The 15,149-nt window shown below is 37.7% G+C and overlaps 1 long non-coding RNA gene across 11 annotated transcripts in view; it reads right to left on the bottom strand.

Annotated features, from left to right (window-relative positions):
• Positions 1–15,149, bottom strand: part of LOC138683935 (uncharacterized) — a 130,260-nt gene that overhangs the window by 50,311 nt on the left and 64,800 nt on the right. Inside the window, exon 4 of one of the 11 annotated variants that reach the window (XR_011323431.1) lies at positions 10,586–10,659. The exons of the other annotated variants lie outside the window; for them this stretch is intronic. This is a non-coding gene — a long non-coding RNA (uncharacterized lncRNA). The remainder of the gene's footprint in view (positions 1–10,585; positions 10,660–15,149) is intronic. 11 annotated transcript variants of the gene reach the window in all.

The following is a 15,149-nucleotide window of genomic DNA, read 5'->3' on the forward strand; positions in this document are numbered from 1 at the left end:
TGACAGGGCTGACTTTTATTCTTAGCTTATAAAGAGTGATTGTTTTGCCTGAGGCATACACTAAAAAGCAGGTATTTCCAAAATATCTCCCACAGGCAGAAACACTGAATTTCTTCAAGGGGCTGCGAAACCTCTCTACTTGGGACATCAATTAATATAATCTTTGCTCTGTAAAATACATAGCTGATGTTTTTGGAGTTCTCCACCTCATCCTGCTTTGCACTGGTTTGAGCAGAGCTCATCGGACTTGAATAGACGCAAGTCAAACCTCTTTCCCCTCCTTCACCTAGTGCTTCACCTGCCCTGTGCAGTAGGCTGGACTGGTGAACAGACCTCCTCTGGGTAATATCAGTATTATCCTGTTCAGAGCCCACCCAGGACATCCTCCCAGCCATCGCCTGGTGTTCACCAGCTCTACGGCCACCTGTACGGTTATCCCACCCGTCTCACAGCACAACCATGTGTCTCCATTGTTCCTTACATGAGGACCTTTAACATAACGCACAAACATTAACAAATTAAACACTCTGACAGTCTTGCAAGGCAATAAATGTTACCGCCTACATTTATTTCAGTGGGCATGAATCTCATCGATCAGACTGAATTTGGCCTCATGAGGCAGACCTTCTTCACAGAGAAGTGTCTGGCAGGGCTGAGAACAAAACTCAGGTCCTATATCTTTATTGAATGATTTTTGTTATTCTAAGGGTGGGGGGGAATTACATGGTATGTACTAGGGAGAAAATAATTTGTTACAATAAACATTGCACATTTCAGAAAACCTATTCTCAACACTTACAGCAAAATATTGCTTAAAAACCCACCAAAAAAAACAGGACAAGAAAGTTTTGATCATTTTCTCTCCCACTCAGCAAAGCACTTAAAGCTGTGTATATCTTTAACTTTGAGAACACGCTTTAAGTTTACCCTGCTCATGAGTTCATGTCAGTTTAGCTGCAAAGTACTCAGTATCTTGCAGGATTGCTTCAGTGATTTTCTTAGGATTTTTAATATTCCTTTCAGAGTCTAATTCTGCAATTTTCCCTCACCTTATGTGTCATTGACTAAGTAAGTAGGGCTGGTGAAGACTGTTCACAGGAGTACCACAGAAGTAAGTAAAAAATGACATATTCAAAACCTTATTAAGTGATTCATTGTAACCAACACAGTAATATTTTATCTTAGTGGCTTTTTATTCTGCTTTATTTATTATCTTTCCTAGTAAAAAAGGAGAAATGAAAACACAAACTTTATAAATTGTTGCTGGGGGTGTTTTTGCTTAAGCTTTGTAAGAATGAGTCTATTGTTTTATATTATGCTTGATATTTTCCTGTATATTATTCATTTTTATAGTAGCAGTGTAGTAATACATGAAAAACATAAAATGTTACTTATAGATACAAAAATTTTTAGTATATTGCATATGTTTATGTGCATATTTATATATAATATAGTAAGTGTATATATAGAGATAGGTATGTATATATGTGTGTGTATTTCTATATGTACTTGGATACTGCATATATACATATATATGACTGTAGAGTATAGTAAGCGTGTGTATATATAGGTATGTATATAAGTGTTTGTAAATATATGTACTTTCTTTTTAAAAAAAATATTCTCTGATTTTTTTTTAAACACTCTGGGACAGATCTTTTTGCCTTCAAATAAAATAGACCTGGAAGGGAGACATTATCACAATATTTATTTTGAAAATATTTCAATAATCTCCTCAAAGGACTTGGCATATGCAATCTAATCTTTCTCAAAAGCTACTTAAAGCATAAAATGTACAGTAATTCGGGCTAATTCTCACTGGAATTTGAAGGCCGCAGTACTGCTGACTGGCCAGCAACAGAGTTTTCAAAAAGTCATTATCTTAATATTCTCTCTATAGATCTGGCACCAACAATCACATATCTAAATACATGAACTACATAGATGATAGCACTATATACAGGCAGTACACAGGATATTTAATTTCTATGTGATACTAATGTATGTTACGACCTTATGACATACCTGTAATAGTTAGTATCTGCTAAACAGTGCTTTCAGGTGCTGTTTTTATCAGTCTTATAACTGTACATATAACCAGAAACTCTTCAAGGAACAAATAATAACCTATGAAATAGTGCATCTGAACTTTGCATAATTCTCACATATACATGATTGCATTAGCTATAGTTCTAACAATATATCTAACTGTTCTGTAATTGATAACAAATTCAGATTCTGTTATTACAAAGCTCACTTACTTGTGTAAAGAAAAATATGATCTCATAGTTGCAAACTGCACTAAGATTGACCTTACGCTATTGTACAGCAGTACTGGCTTTTAGCAATGTCTTTTAACTCGTTTGCCCTTCTTTGAAAATAACTGAAGGGCTGCTGCTTAGTTTAACAACAACAACAATAAAATCATATATTTTTGTTATTGAATGAGCAGCTTTACAAAATCACAACAGTGGGCTTCTGACTAGTAAACCAAATAATATCACAAGGATTATTACTAAAAGTAGGCTTTTTTTGCCTGTAGTCTCTGAATCTGCAGAAGCATTTTTCAAATAAAGACATTTCATTTCAATGGGTCTTAAATCTTAAAAACCTGACAAAACACTAGGCCATTATGTGTTGAAAAGGTAATGCTAATCCTCATAATAGAAAGGTACTTTTTAATTTTTGTGAAATAGAACAAAAATAATGATGTGTGATAATGATACTAAAAACTGAAAAAATGAAATAAGGCATATATTCACTGAGATCCCAGGGGGCGGAGTCCTTGTGAAATAGCTCTTGATTTTGCAATTCAACTGCATCATAATCACTTTTTCTTCTTCTTGCCACCTAGGCAGGAGTGAGTCAGTATATGGAAATAAATATACTGAAGTAAAAGTTTTGGTAAATGTAACATAAAACCTATTTTAGCCTGTTAGGGACTTTGTGTTACACGCCAGCATTCATAAAATTATATGTTGTTATATACTACAAATATTTATGCATTTTCTTTCTATAGCAGAGCATACTTGGAAAGAAGCTGAACTTTGCAAACAATTCTCAAGTCATCCTTGCACAAAATTTGGCTGTCCAAAGCAGAAAATATACAGGGGTTTTTGGCAAAAATCCTGTTTAAAAATCAGATACTTGTCTATACAAAATACTGTGTACATCCTTCTACATCGTTGTCTTCCAGCAATAGGCTACCTTCATCAAACATGCACCTGAGGTTTCAAAGATAGGGATTTATTATGGATCTTTCTTGTACAGGTTCTATGCACACCTTGCAGTTCAGCAAACAGATCATTCAATTAATGTTCTCTTGTTTTCTTTAGAGTATTAACGTTTAAAATACACTCTACCAGTGTCCTTTGGTTGACAGATAGCTAAATGCAGCATGAACAAAGAGAATCTTCGTGCTGGGTCTACACAGAGCACCCTTCTGCAGATGACTGATTACTTACAACAACAAAAATAACTGTCACATCATGCCTATCAAAGTTCCCGGCCACTTTCAGGTAAATATGTACATGTGTCTGTGCAAGAAACACCTGAGAACTGTTTCCAGTGTTCAACTTCTTTTCAAGTGTACTCAGCTATGAAAACATAAAATCACTGACACTGAAATATAAACATTTCTATGTACACTACTTATATCTTCACACTGGTATGCACATACGGTATCAGTGTAAACATTTAAATAACCTCCAGCCTCCAAATTATCTATTGATATAAATTCAGCAAAAAGTTTTATGTCTGTTTTCCCCCAATCCATTGTTCTGGTGATGTATATTCAAGCACACAAGTTCACCCAGGGTTAAGTGTATCTTTAGATTAAAGCATGCCTAATGCAGGGCCAAATCCTGAGTTCTTGCTGAGGATGTAATTCTACAAGCTACTTTACACAGATTTCCATTGTTTAATGGTAACCTTCCCCTGCAGGCGGTCTAGTTTACAGGCTTGCGGACAGGGCCCTTAATTCTTCAAACTGCAAACACAAAATTCCCGTTGGCTGCACCAGAAATGGGATATGCAAAAGGTTTTGGAGTTAGGACCCCGAGTAAGGCCACCTTGCTTTGAACGCAGAAGGATGAAGCAGGACTGGAGGACCAGCCTGTGAGCCCCATGCTCACAGCAAGCAGCCTCTGGCCCCACAAGAAGCACCGCTGGAATGAGTGGAGCTGCTCATGCAGGAGAGCATCCTTCGGGGAGAAGAGCTCGTAGCCCAGTCCTGGGCATACCTTGGGGCCATCGCATGCTGGCGTTGGTCCTGAACAGTAGGTTGAGTCTAACAACACACCAAGGCCCATGCAATTATTCAACCAAAAGCATGCAATTGCATCAGTAGAGTGTGTAAGTGAACGTTTTGGACGCGAGCGGTGCAACATCGTTATCATCAACATTTTCAAAGGACATGTTTGTGGGCTCTGACAGTGGCTGTTGACAGAGCTGTTGCAAATGCAATTTTTCGCAATCACAGGCTGCCGGGTTACAGCTACGTGGTCATGGCAAGATGTCTAAAATGACACAGAAAATACCACCTCGCCCACATCACTCTCCCCCCCTTAAAAAAAAAAAATAAACAAATGAAACGCCCTATGCAGTGGTCCCTCCGTGGCTGGCGGGATCTCGTTGGGGGCCAACGAACGCACGTGTTAACGAGGCCTAATCTTCCCTTTTGTGTTCGTTTCTTCATTAGGCTCTAACGGCGCTTCTGCCTCCGCACTGAAGGTTTGATGAGAAGACGGTATGACAGGCTTGGCTTCTCCCCATGCAGCTGGCACCGCCGATGCCAAAAGCCGGAGCCTGCTGCAGCGGGATCAGGAGAGGCTCCTCCGGAGCACGGTCCGACTGTCAGTTTCCCACCCGCCTCCCAGCGCCCGTCTCCGTCCCCAAAGCCCCTTAATGAGAAGTGGAGGACAATGCCAGTATTGTTATTTCTATTCGGGATCTGGTGGAAAGAACAATCGCTGTTTACCCAAGCATCCACGCTGCCCAAACCCTGCTGATAATTACTTCTAGAGCCTCCGATTAACTCTGCTCTCTACTTTCGGCGTAAAAAGCTATTGAGCCAGGGGCAGGACAACCTTTCTGTCTCTCCTGGTCTTTTAACAGTTTGCTTGAATACTGCCTGGGCCTCACCTTGGGTGCAGAAGTGAGGATGCACCTGGACCTGCACCAGGCTCACCTCCATCGAGTGAGCAGATGTGGTGGTACGGTGCTGGAAATGCAACGCTTCTCTCCCCACAAAAAAAAAAAAAAAAGGCAATTTTGAAAAAGCACTCCTCTGATTTCTCATTCCCAGTTTTCTTTACAACTGTCGGTAATAAAAAAAAGACCCTCCTAATTAGCACGGGCGTCTCTCAGCAATTTATCCTCACTAAATTTTGCGGCTAAGTATGCAGCACAAAACTGCTAGCGAATGGTAAGCATCACGCTAGCAGCGAAAGGGACTTTGTTTTGCTTTTGTAAACCAAGCAAAATGGAACTGTTGCTGAGCCTATTTCTAGGATGCTAGTAATAATTTTAGTCTGTCAAACCATTCGGTCTTTCCTCACCCACCTCCCTTCATAGCCCCCCCCATGCAGTCTGCTGCTAGTGCTATGCAAAACACCATCATGAATATGCGTAATTATGGAGATTCATGGTAATTTTTCAGGGTTATCCGATGTGACGTTTATAGGACAGCAGCATACATCAATTTAAATGAGAGTGACAAATATCTTATCCTTTTTATTTCTATAGTATTTTTAATATTTCCTTGGTCTCTCCTGGGAGCAGTGTGAACTGGTAGGAATTTGAACAAAATATTTTAAAAATCAAATACTTTACTAGCATACTACTTTTTAAAGCTTCAGGTTTTTGATGTACATGTGGTATATGTGCATGCATGTAAGACTGTCTTACCTTAATGCCAATTATTTATGTGAAATGAACAAAAGTCTGTCTGTAGATATTTTATGTGTTATAATTCCGTTACCTACAGATAACAACGGAGAGTAAAATGTCTCATGTATTGGACTGCTTTCTGAAAATGAGTTTGATCTGTCTAATTACTTCAATAATCTGATTACCCACTTGATAAGAGTGATTTAGCAAGCTTTTCTTCTCATTTTTATTTTAAGCACAGACCTTTAAAACAATGACATTAAATGATTTGCTGTTAACTATGGCAAACTGCAATTATATTCCAGATCTGTTGTATGTCCTAGAGGTCCAGATGCATTGTTTATTAGAGAATTAATTGGGGTCCTGTCTAAAAATGTACTGTTTGTAATGATTACTAGCTCTGAGCAGTTTTGCTCATGATATTTTGAGTGGCTAGCACATCAGTTAGACCTTCAAATTCATGGCACAATTTCACTTAAGATCAGGAAAGTTACTTGTAGATGAAGGTGTAATGCACTATGAGGCCTTAAAATATCAGTGGATATTTGCCACACATTAGTATGCAACTGTAAGATTCAGAAGTCTAGCTTTTTACAAAAAAATAGTAAAATTGCCTGCTACACTGCAAATTACAGTATTACTGGATATTGTTATAGAATTAATTAATTTGAAAAAAAAAATCTATGTTATTTACACTGCTACATGCCTCAAAATATTCACAAAACAAAACGTGCAGCATCATTACTGTATGAATCCTTCAGTCTTAAACAAAATTATTCTATGGTTGTATACCAAAACAGAAAAAATGCTACAGGCCACATTAAAGAGAAAATACAACTCTCTAATTGTAATTATATATGTTCTTACTAGAACTTATTTGTTCTTCATAAAATTTAAGAATGCATTTTATTGTCTCTCTTAAATACATAAATACACCACTGCATTTACACTTAGGAAAATAGATGTATTTTTTGGTTTATTCATAAATTTTTTAAAGCTATTTTGTATGGCATTTTTAATGGGCGTAAATGTAAACTCAGTCCTACCCTCCATGTGTAATAATGTGGTGGAAGAGGGACTCATTGAAAGTCCTGTCTTTCATTATTCTGCAAGATCTCAGATTAATTGAGGAAATTAACCAGAAGGTAATCAAACAATGTAGGAAACCTTCACTTTGCATAACACAAGGATGCCAAATCTAGCGTTTTACATTTATTTGTGGCTCTAGATACATACAGTATAAACCTGACTGTGACACACTGCAAATATAACTTACAGCTGTGTTACTGCATATGAAAGGGGTGCAAAATGCTGCACCCAAGTACCCAGGCATATGGGTGTGCACACGTGTCTGGACATGTGCATGGGTGCATGTGCATCCCATCTACACAAAACAATATGGTCCCCAAGCATTTCATTTTTTAGATGGCTAAAATTTATAATCTGTCGGAGCACCCATGAAGATCAAATGAATGTCTTAACATGGTTGTTTTTTTTCAGAAAACATGGATATGCATTGACGTAAGTGTAGGAATTTTCTCTGTTTGCTTTGAGTATGTATTTTGCATTTGTCAGCCAGAGAAGGAGCAACCAAGGTTTACCCCCACCTGCCCATGTTCACATGGAGACCCCCACACAGCCAACAAGAGATGTCCCCCCAAAGACGCTCAGTGCCTTACAGACATGGGACCAAAATAAACATCAGGGCATGGCTTCTGGGTAGTCTAAATGATCACAAGCTCATCGAATAAAATATAGTGGGAAAATACTAGGGCTTCATCCCTATAGGCTCTCAGTGCGTATTTTTAATGTTAGCATACCCTAACTCTTGTAGGATCAGCCTTGAGACTGAGCACGCATTTGTCCTCCGTTCTCACTGCTCAGACCAAGCTAAGTTTCAAAAAGCTGTTGAGCAAGGACTAGAGATTTGGGAGCCACATTTAAGTGGATATGCCTGCTAAGGCCCTGATCCTGAAAGCCACTAAGCAGCTCACAGAAGGCGTTGACATGCTGCCTCAGAGTTACCAGGAGAGCTGTCTGGAGAGCAGCACCTTGAGAAAATTGTAATGTGATCCTTTAAATTAGTGACAGGTCAAAGCATTGTACTAGCTCTCATTAAAAGTGAAGGCCTGGTTTATTTAAAATTTTATTAAAACATTGGGTTATGGTTTTTTATCACTACCAGCTATTAAGACTGAAGTGCTAAGCATCACCAAAATATTTTTTGAAGCTATAAGGTCACAAAAATGAGCTAGTGCTATGTTATAAATTCACTACATGCATGCTCACATGTAACAGTTACTTGCATTTTTCATGCTGGTTGAAAAACACTAATTGATGCATACAACAGGTAGAAAATTGCATCTCCCTACATAAAGATGAAAGGTGTAAAAATCTTTCTTATGTAGCTTTTCAAGGGCTGTTTTAACTTGCCTTTAAAACCATGTTCTATAATTTTATTTATGGGAAGTAAACTTCTGAAATTAAACGGACACATTTTCCAAATGCCACGCGGTGGATGTGATGGGTAGTTTCTTTGATTTGCTAAGGAGCTGAATACAATAATTTGGTGGCAAGCATCTGTCTGGTAATCATGTAAGATAAATTTGTAAGAAATAGAGGAAAGATATTTATTTACTGTTGCTGCTAAGCCAGCCTTTAGTTATCTTAGGAGATTTTTTTTTTTCATCTATGAGTGGAAAACAAACTTTCCTTCAAGAGGTCTGTGAACTGAATAATAAATGTCAGGTCTAAATCCCGTATGGAAATCAGTTGGGTTTAATCCTGGATATTCCTCAGGATGCAAATGAGGACGGGAGGTTTCCCCTGTCCTGCTGTCATACGGGCAGCCAATTTACAGGCGCGGGCACACACTGTACGTGCTGCGGGCTCTCCTGCACCTCCCCCTCGCCCCAAGACTTGGTCTCAGCTGCCTGCCTTTCACAGAAAACCACAGACCAAGGAAACATATCAGTAATAGTGCTCTGTAAATTAACTTGACATTTGATGCAGGGGAAAAAAAAAAAAGAAAAAAAAAGAAGAAAAAAAAAAAAACAACACAACAAAAAACAACAAACCCTAAAAGCTTACAAAAGACACCGAAAACAAAAGCCACTCAGGACCCGCACTACATATAGTGTGGATTTAAGAGACATGGAAGGTGGTTATTCTCTTGCAAGCAACACAGTCAGCCCTCCTCGTCTTTGTTAAGACAACTCAGTCACTCTTTGTTAAAGCCATAGCATCCATCAAATAAACAAAAAAATACCCTATACATCCACGAAACAGCCACCACAGAGCCGAATAATATCAAGGAAGTGCATTGCTAGCTATGGGATTGGCTTCGTCTTATGTCCCTAAGAATATAATTTTTAAAAATATGCTGTTGTTAAAAGATAAATTGGAACTATTAATATTAATTTACTACTAAAAAGGTGTGCCACATAACTAAGATATAAATAACTTAATGCTAGTATTTTATGATTGGCAAGCAGCCCATTAAACGTGAGGCATGCAAACAATGCTGTATCTTGAAAATACCATAAAGTAAACATTTCATTTTTCCTCGTACTTGAAGCCACAAATCTTCTTTCCTCTTTTTTTTTTGTTTTCCTCAAAAAGTACTTGAATCAAAGACAAACTATTGATGGAATATGAACTGCTTCTCTGATTCTGCTTGCAATATCGATAGCAATAGGATACAGAGAGACGAAGCATATTTAAGCTATTAGACATGCAGGAATGTTATTATGCTTTATTGTGTCTGCCTGTCCCCACCTCCCTTCCTCTCCCCCCACCTCTCCCTTCCTCCTGCCTCCCTCCTGTCTTTCACACACACATACATACATACATACGAACACACACACACACACACACACACACACACACTCCTCCTCTGCAGAGCTGGCAATACAGCATCTCGCAAATGTCTGGCCTTATGGTTTACAAGCAAAGGAGTGTTCTGGTAAAATGCATAATCTTAGCATCCCTGCTTCTTGATATTCATGGATTTATTTACAAGTCCCTGCGTTCTACTTTTTTTCCTGTTTCTATGGTTTATATCACTGGCATGCCTCTATTCTTGTGGGAATATCAAATAAGAATCAAGATATAACTGGCAAATATTCTGTAAAGCAGTCTGCATTTCCATAATTTAGCTGTTTGGTTTTTTTTTAAAGAGACAATTTTAAGAGGTTTATGGACTTACAGATATATGAAGAGTATTTTGATTGGCTTTTTTAGTACTTCAACTACTTAAGGTTCTGTTTGCGTAAAATGGCTGTAATAAAATGAATTTATGTACACATACATGCTTGTGTATATGTAAATGCATTTGGAATGAAAAAGTTTGTAAATCTTTGTCAATTGTACTGATTAAGCCCCACACTGTGACACTGCCAGTCTTAAGATTTTTCACAAAAGAGTTAAAATGCTAAAGAAAGAGTTATTCATCTTAGTTTTTCTTTTGGTAGCAAGTAAAGAAAGGATTTAACTAGTTCAAAGGAAGTCATTCATACTTAGCTAATTTTCACATCTTCAAGAAAGCCTTTCATTAGCACATTTTACAGTTGCCAAATGGACATTTCCATCTTGTAAACAGAAGGATATAGAGCATTTCATCAATGATTTATTTTCTAAATATTTACAGACTAGTGCTTGATCCTGCAAGTTCTTGCACATGAGTAACTACACTTACCTGAGTAAAAATCTTATTATCAATGGGTTACTCATACGAGTAGTTTCTTGTAAGTAAATTTGCTGAATCAGGCTCTAAAATTAAAAAATAATTTTAATATGCATTCCATTTACTATTTTGGAGTATTTTCCTCCCCCCCCTTTTTTTTTTCTCGAGATTCACTTGTGAACAAATAATTAACAATGATTACTTTTCCAAAAGCTGGTACAAATTACTTTTACCTGGCTACAACAATAAAAAAATAACACAACATGTACTTATCATGTGCAGCAGTTACATTTTTTCCCCTTTTTTTATTAGAAGCAACAAGATACTCCTCATAAATTCACCATAAGTAAAATACTATTGCTCTTAATGTGGTCATGCGCTCCCTGTTATTAAATGAGAACAATATCTTTCAAAAAGATAGTTAATTTGCAGTCAGATGCAAAACAATTCACATTAACATTACTCTGTCTGGGGTTTGAGGTTTTGTTTTCTTCTGTAAGTAACCGTATTGTTTTTGCAAGATGTTGCCTCAGTAGTAAAGCAATTTAGAGTGGAAGATATTTTTAGACTACATTCATTTAAAGGAGGGGGAGGGAAAGGCCATGCAGTAAGATATACATGTATTTGTAATTCATATTGTTGCTGTGCTTCTATTGTACTCTGAGCCTCCATCATGGCAGAGATGAGGAGCTGGCATCCAAAGAGTGCAGCAGGGCAAGAGAAAAAAAAAATATCACCGAAAACACAAATAGCGGGGTTTCTCCCTCTCTTCCATTATCCCTGGTAATTATTACCATGCTTCTTCTATTTTAAAAAATAAAAGTAAACAGCTGTAGGCTAGTAATGTATATCTGAGCAGTCTGTAAATAACGTTATTAATCCTTGTGGTCCAAAACAGAGATCTTTTCATTCTGGTCTTTCAAGAGCCTCAGTCTACACATTCAAAAAGATGACAGAAAAATGAACTGGAATGTGCAAGCATTAAACATTTAAATTCTCTACTCCTTGGTCATTATAATGATGGCCATATTTTACATCTTCCCCTCCCCCACCATACTTTTGCTGATTTCACCTCATTTGCATGGTCTTATTATGCATATAGCCTTTGTTCTTCTGATATAGAGTACAGCACAGTGACAAAGCAAAACCTATATAAAAAGATAACCCTTTCTCTTCAAAATTGTTTCAGCCATCCGATATTAGCATTTGATTTCTCAATATAATTCAACATTAAGTCAGATGTATGTTCCTGCTTATAAAATACTAACACATTTACTATTGTTTAAGAAAATGAAAAGTCAACGTCTAAACCGCCTCCAAAAATCTTTTGCTTTAATAATACATCCAGGTTTTCTGTTGATAACAATTTAAGCAAACACACTAGCGGTAGGTAACAATTAAGAAGAACCCGTTTATTTATGACAATTGAGATATCTGCTATATGTCTAACTATATGGATCTTGATAAGGTGATATTATAAAATACTGAATTTGACACATAAAGCTCAACATGGACAGCCAGCCTTTGATTCCAAGGGTTCCTGCTTGCCTCGCATCTTAAAACAAAGAGACTGGGTCCCTTAAGTGTGTTATTACTTTCTGTTTTTTCTTATACTGTACCAAGTGTATTTTGATGTTATGGAAATTTGAGGCTGATTCATCTAGTTTTATCCACTGATTTCAGCGGATCTGCCAACCAGAGGGAAGGTTTCAGAATCAGTTCCTTGGTTTCTGTCTAAAAGTGGGTAATAGATGGTTTAGCGTCATCCCTTTGAAATAAAAAGGTAAAATCCCACTGGCTGCAACAGGAACACAACTGGGCCCACCTTGAGAGAAGCATGAATTCATTAAAAAAAAAAAAAGTATTTGCCTTCAGTAGAATTTTAGGATGTAAAAGAAAGGAATAATTTGACTGCTTGAGCTTTACCTTGCATGATACCAAGCACCTTCCCTTCTGTGAGATTCCTGCATGGGAGATTAGCCATTTCTTTAATTTCTAAGATCTTGTGGAAATAATGGAATTAATCAAATACAACATCATTAAACTTCTTTCTAAACAAGAATGATTCTGGTAGTGCTAAATTGTTACAATACCACCATCATCACCTTCGTGCTAAAAGTCAGAAGGCAAAAAAGTATTTTCTTTCTCAAAAAGGGTGTCCTCATGCTAGTCTTAAAGAACACAATGCTGTCCTCATCACCTTGTTTCAGAGCATCTCCAAGCAGAAGAATTGGTTACACCTCATCAGTATGATGCAGCATAAATAAAATAGCTCCATAATTCAAGGGAGGAAACATCCTTAGCATTACCTGTAAGAATTTGCCTGTGCCTTTCTGGGAGCTGTCACAATTACTCGATTCAGTCAGCTATATTCAGTGAATGCTTTTAAATAAAATGAGCTGCACGGTGCTTTTAATTGTTACTTTCACTTGTTCCAAATATTTCTTGCACAGATTAATCAGGTCATCTTTCATACATGGGAAGTAACAGTTGTTTCCATTCTTATGGCATTTATTTTGTATGGGGCATAGTCCACAAAACTGGAAGATACAGTCTAGGAATATGCATGTGGGAGCTCAGAGTTGTCAAAGCATCCTGCAAACTACCAAACCGTCAGTGAGCTCTGCGCAGTTCTCCATGCAATAGTTTCATGGAGGTTATAGATGATACCTAGAAAATCCAGGCCTAAAGGCTTTGTCTTGGCGTGAACATTATTATGCTAGTGTTCTGCCTCGCTGTGTGTTGGCAGAACGCCTCTCCACAGAAGACACCACACTGAACAGGCAGCCGACAGACCGTCCTCCTCTGCAGAAGACAGGAGATCCTTCCCGTTGGCTGTCTCGTATAAGCCCCCGCCAAGAACCAAGAGTTGACCCTCAACATGAATTGCTTCACTCTGATGTCTGACTGGAAGACTAGCCATATTCATCATCCTACCATAAAACACTATTTTTACAGAGCTGTAGTCTGAGGTGCCTAGGAATCTTTTCTAGATCTCACCCTAGACATTTTTCCTATGTAGGAGAAATAAGATCAAATTCAAGTGTTACGGCCAAAGCTTGCAGGAGCAGATTTTCAACTGAATAAAGTCAGCAGATCAGTGAATATGTAAGTAACCAGAGAATAACCCAGCCTATGATAATTTAAATATTGTGATACTTGCTCATCTCCATCCATTGAGGGATACATGGACCTTATCCTCAACTGACTTCTTAGAGAAAACCCTTGCTACAAAAAAAACATGGTAAAGCCACAGGGTGCCTTGGCATTGCTCTCAGGGGCTGAGGATCCCAGTCCATCACATGAGCTTTCTACCAGTGAACATCCCACTCCTAGACGTTGAAAGAGACGTGCTCCAGAGTGTCAAAGGTCAATCCGTAATCCATAGCAAAATGTTTTAACTTATGCAGCCTCTTGCAGTGGTGCTGTTTCACACAAATGCACTGTCCAGGGTGGCACATCTGCAAGTTTAGGAGGACCAAGCTCCTGGGAACGATGCCAACAGAGTGCCTTCCCTCCGTAGATGCTTATGAAGCTGACAGAAATCAGTCAGCAGAGGAAGATTTTTAAAGAAAACGTGGTTATGAGTCATCACACTTTTCCAGGCTGACAATTTTGAAAATAAACTAGAGATGAGGAAAACAGGCCTAGAAGTAAGCCATTCATACACCTTGCCTTCTCATACCCATCCCCACCACAAACTTAGGAGATAGATAGGGAAAGTAGTTGCCCCTTCCAGTAGGCATGCAATTATGAAGAATTTCGTAGAAGACTGTCAGGTGCAGGATTATAGAAACCAAGGAAAATATATAAACTGTAACAGTACATCTGCTTGGGGCTTCATCTGTTTGCAAAATATTACATGTGTATACAATGCTTAACAAATTTGGTAGTGTTACTACAAAAGAAACAGCAAGTTACAGGGATAATAGATAAAGTGTTGTGCTCAAGGTGGTGTCATCTTTCCCTGCATGGATTTGAAGGGGACCGGAGAAGTTAGTAGAGTTTATACAGCCCAGAGTGCAAGGGTGTAGAGTAGAGCAGAGTATAAACAAGAGATAATAAAATTATATCTATATATATATGTTATATCTAATATAAATAAATATATTTACAAATTGTCTTACAACATCTTTAATATACTAGTTATTTAGTTACTCGATAAATAATTGTAATAATTATTTCTAAAATAATTATTTTTAAATCAATAGCCTTATTTGGCTATGTAAGTAACATGTTTCTTGTCTCTGACTGGGCTAATGCTACATTTGGAATGAGGCTTTTAAGATTCATGACTATGAATGAAAAGGTTTTGTATCGTGAGTGTTTGGTAATATTTCTTTAAAATTTTCTGTAACAGTGACTGTTTCCTCCAGTAAACTACTTTCTTAGAATATTCATACACAGAAGAGCAGAGCCAATTACAGTCAATCCCTCAAAAATATGAACAAACATTTCTTGACAATGATATGAAGTATTCACCAGCCTCTAATGTAGAAGGGAGGTAACAGCTGTAGGCACTGGAAGTCGTCTCTGAAGCTTTCAGCAGCTTGCAAACGGGGAGATAAATCTGTTT

The sequence above is a fragment of the Haliaeetus albicilla genome, chromosome Z (genome assembly GCF_947461875.1).
Source record: "Haliaeetus albicilla chromosome Z, bHalAlb1.1, whole genome shotgun sequence".
Classification (NCBI taxonomy): Eukaryota; Metazoa; Chordata; class Aves; order Accipitriformes; family Accipitridae; genus Haliaeetus; species Haliaeetus albicilla.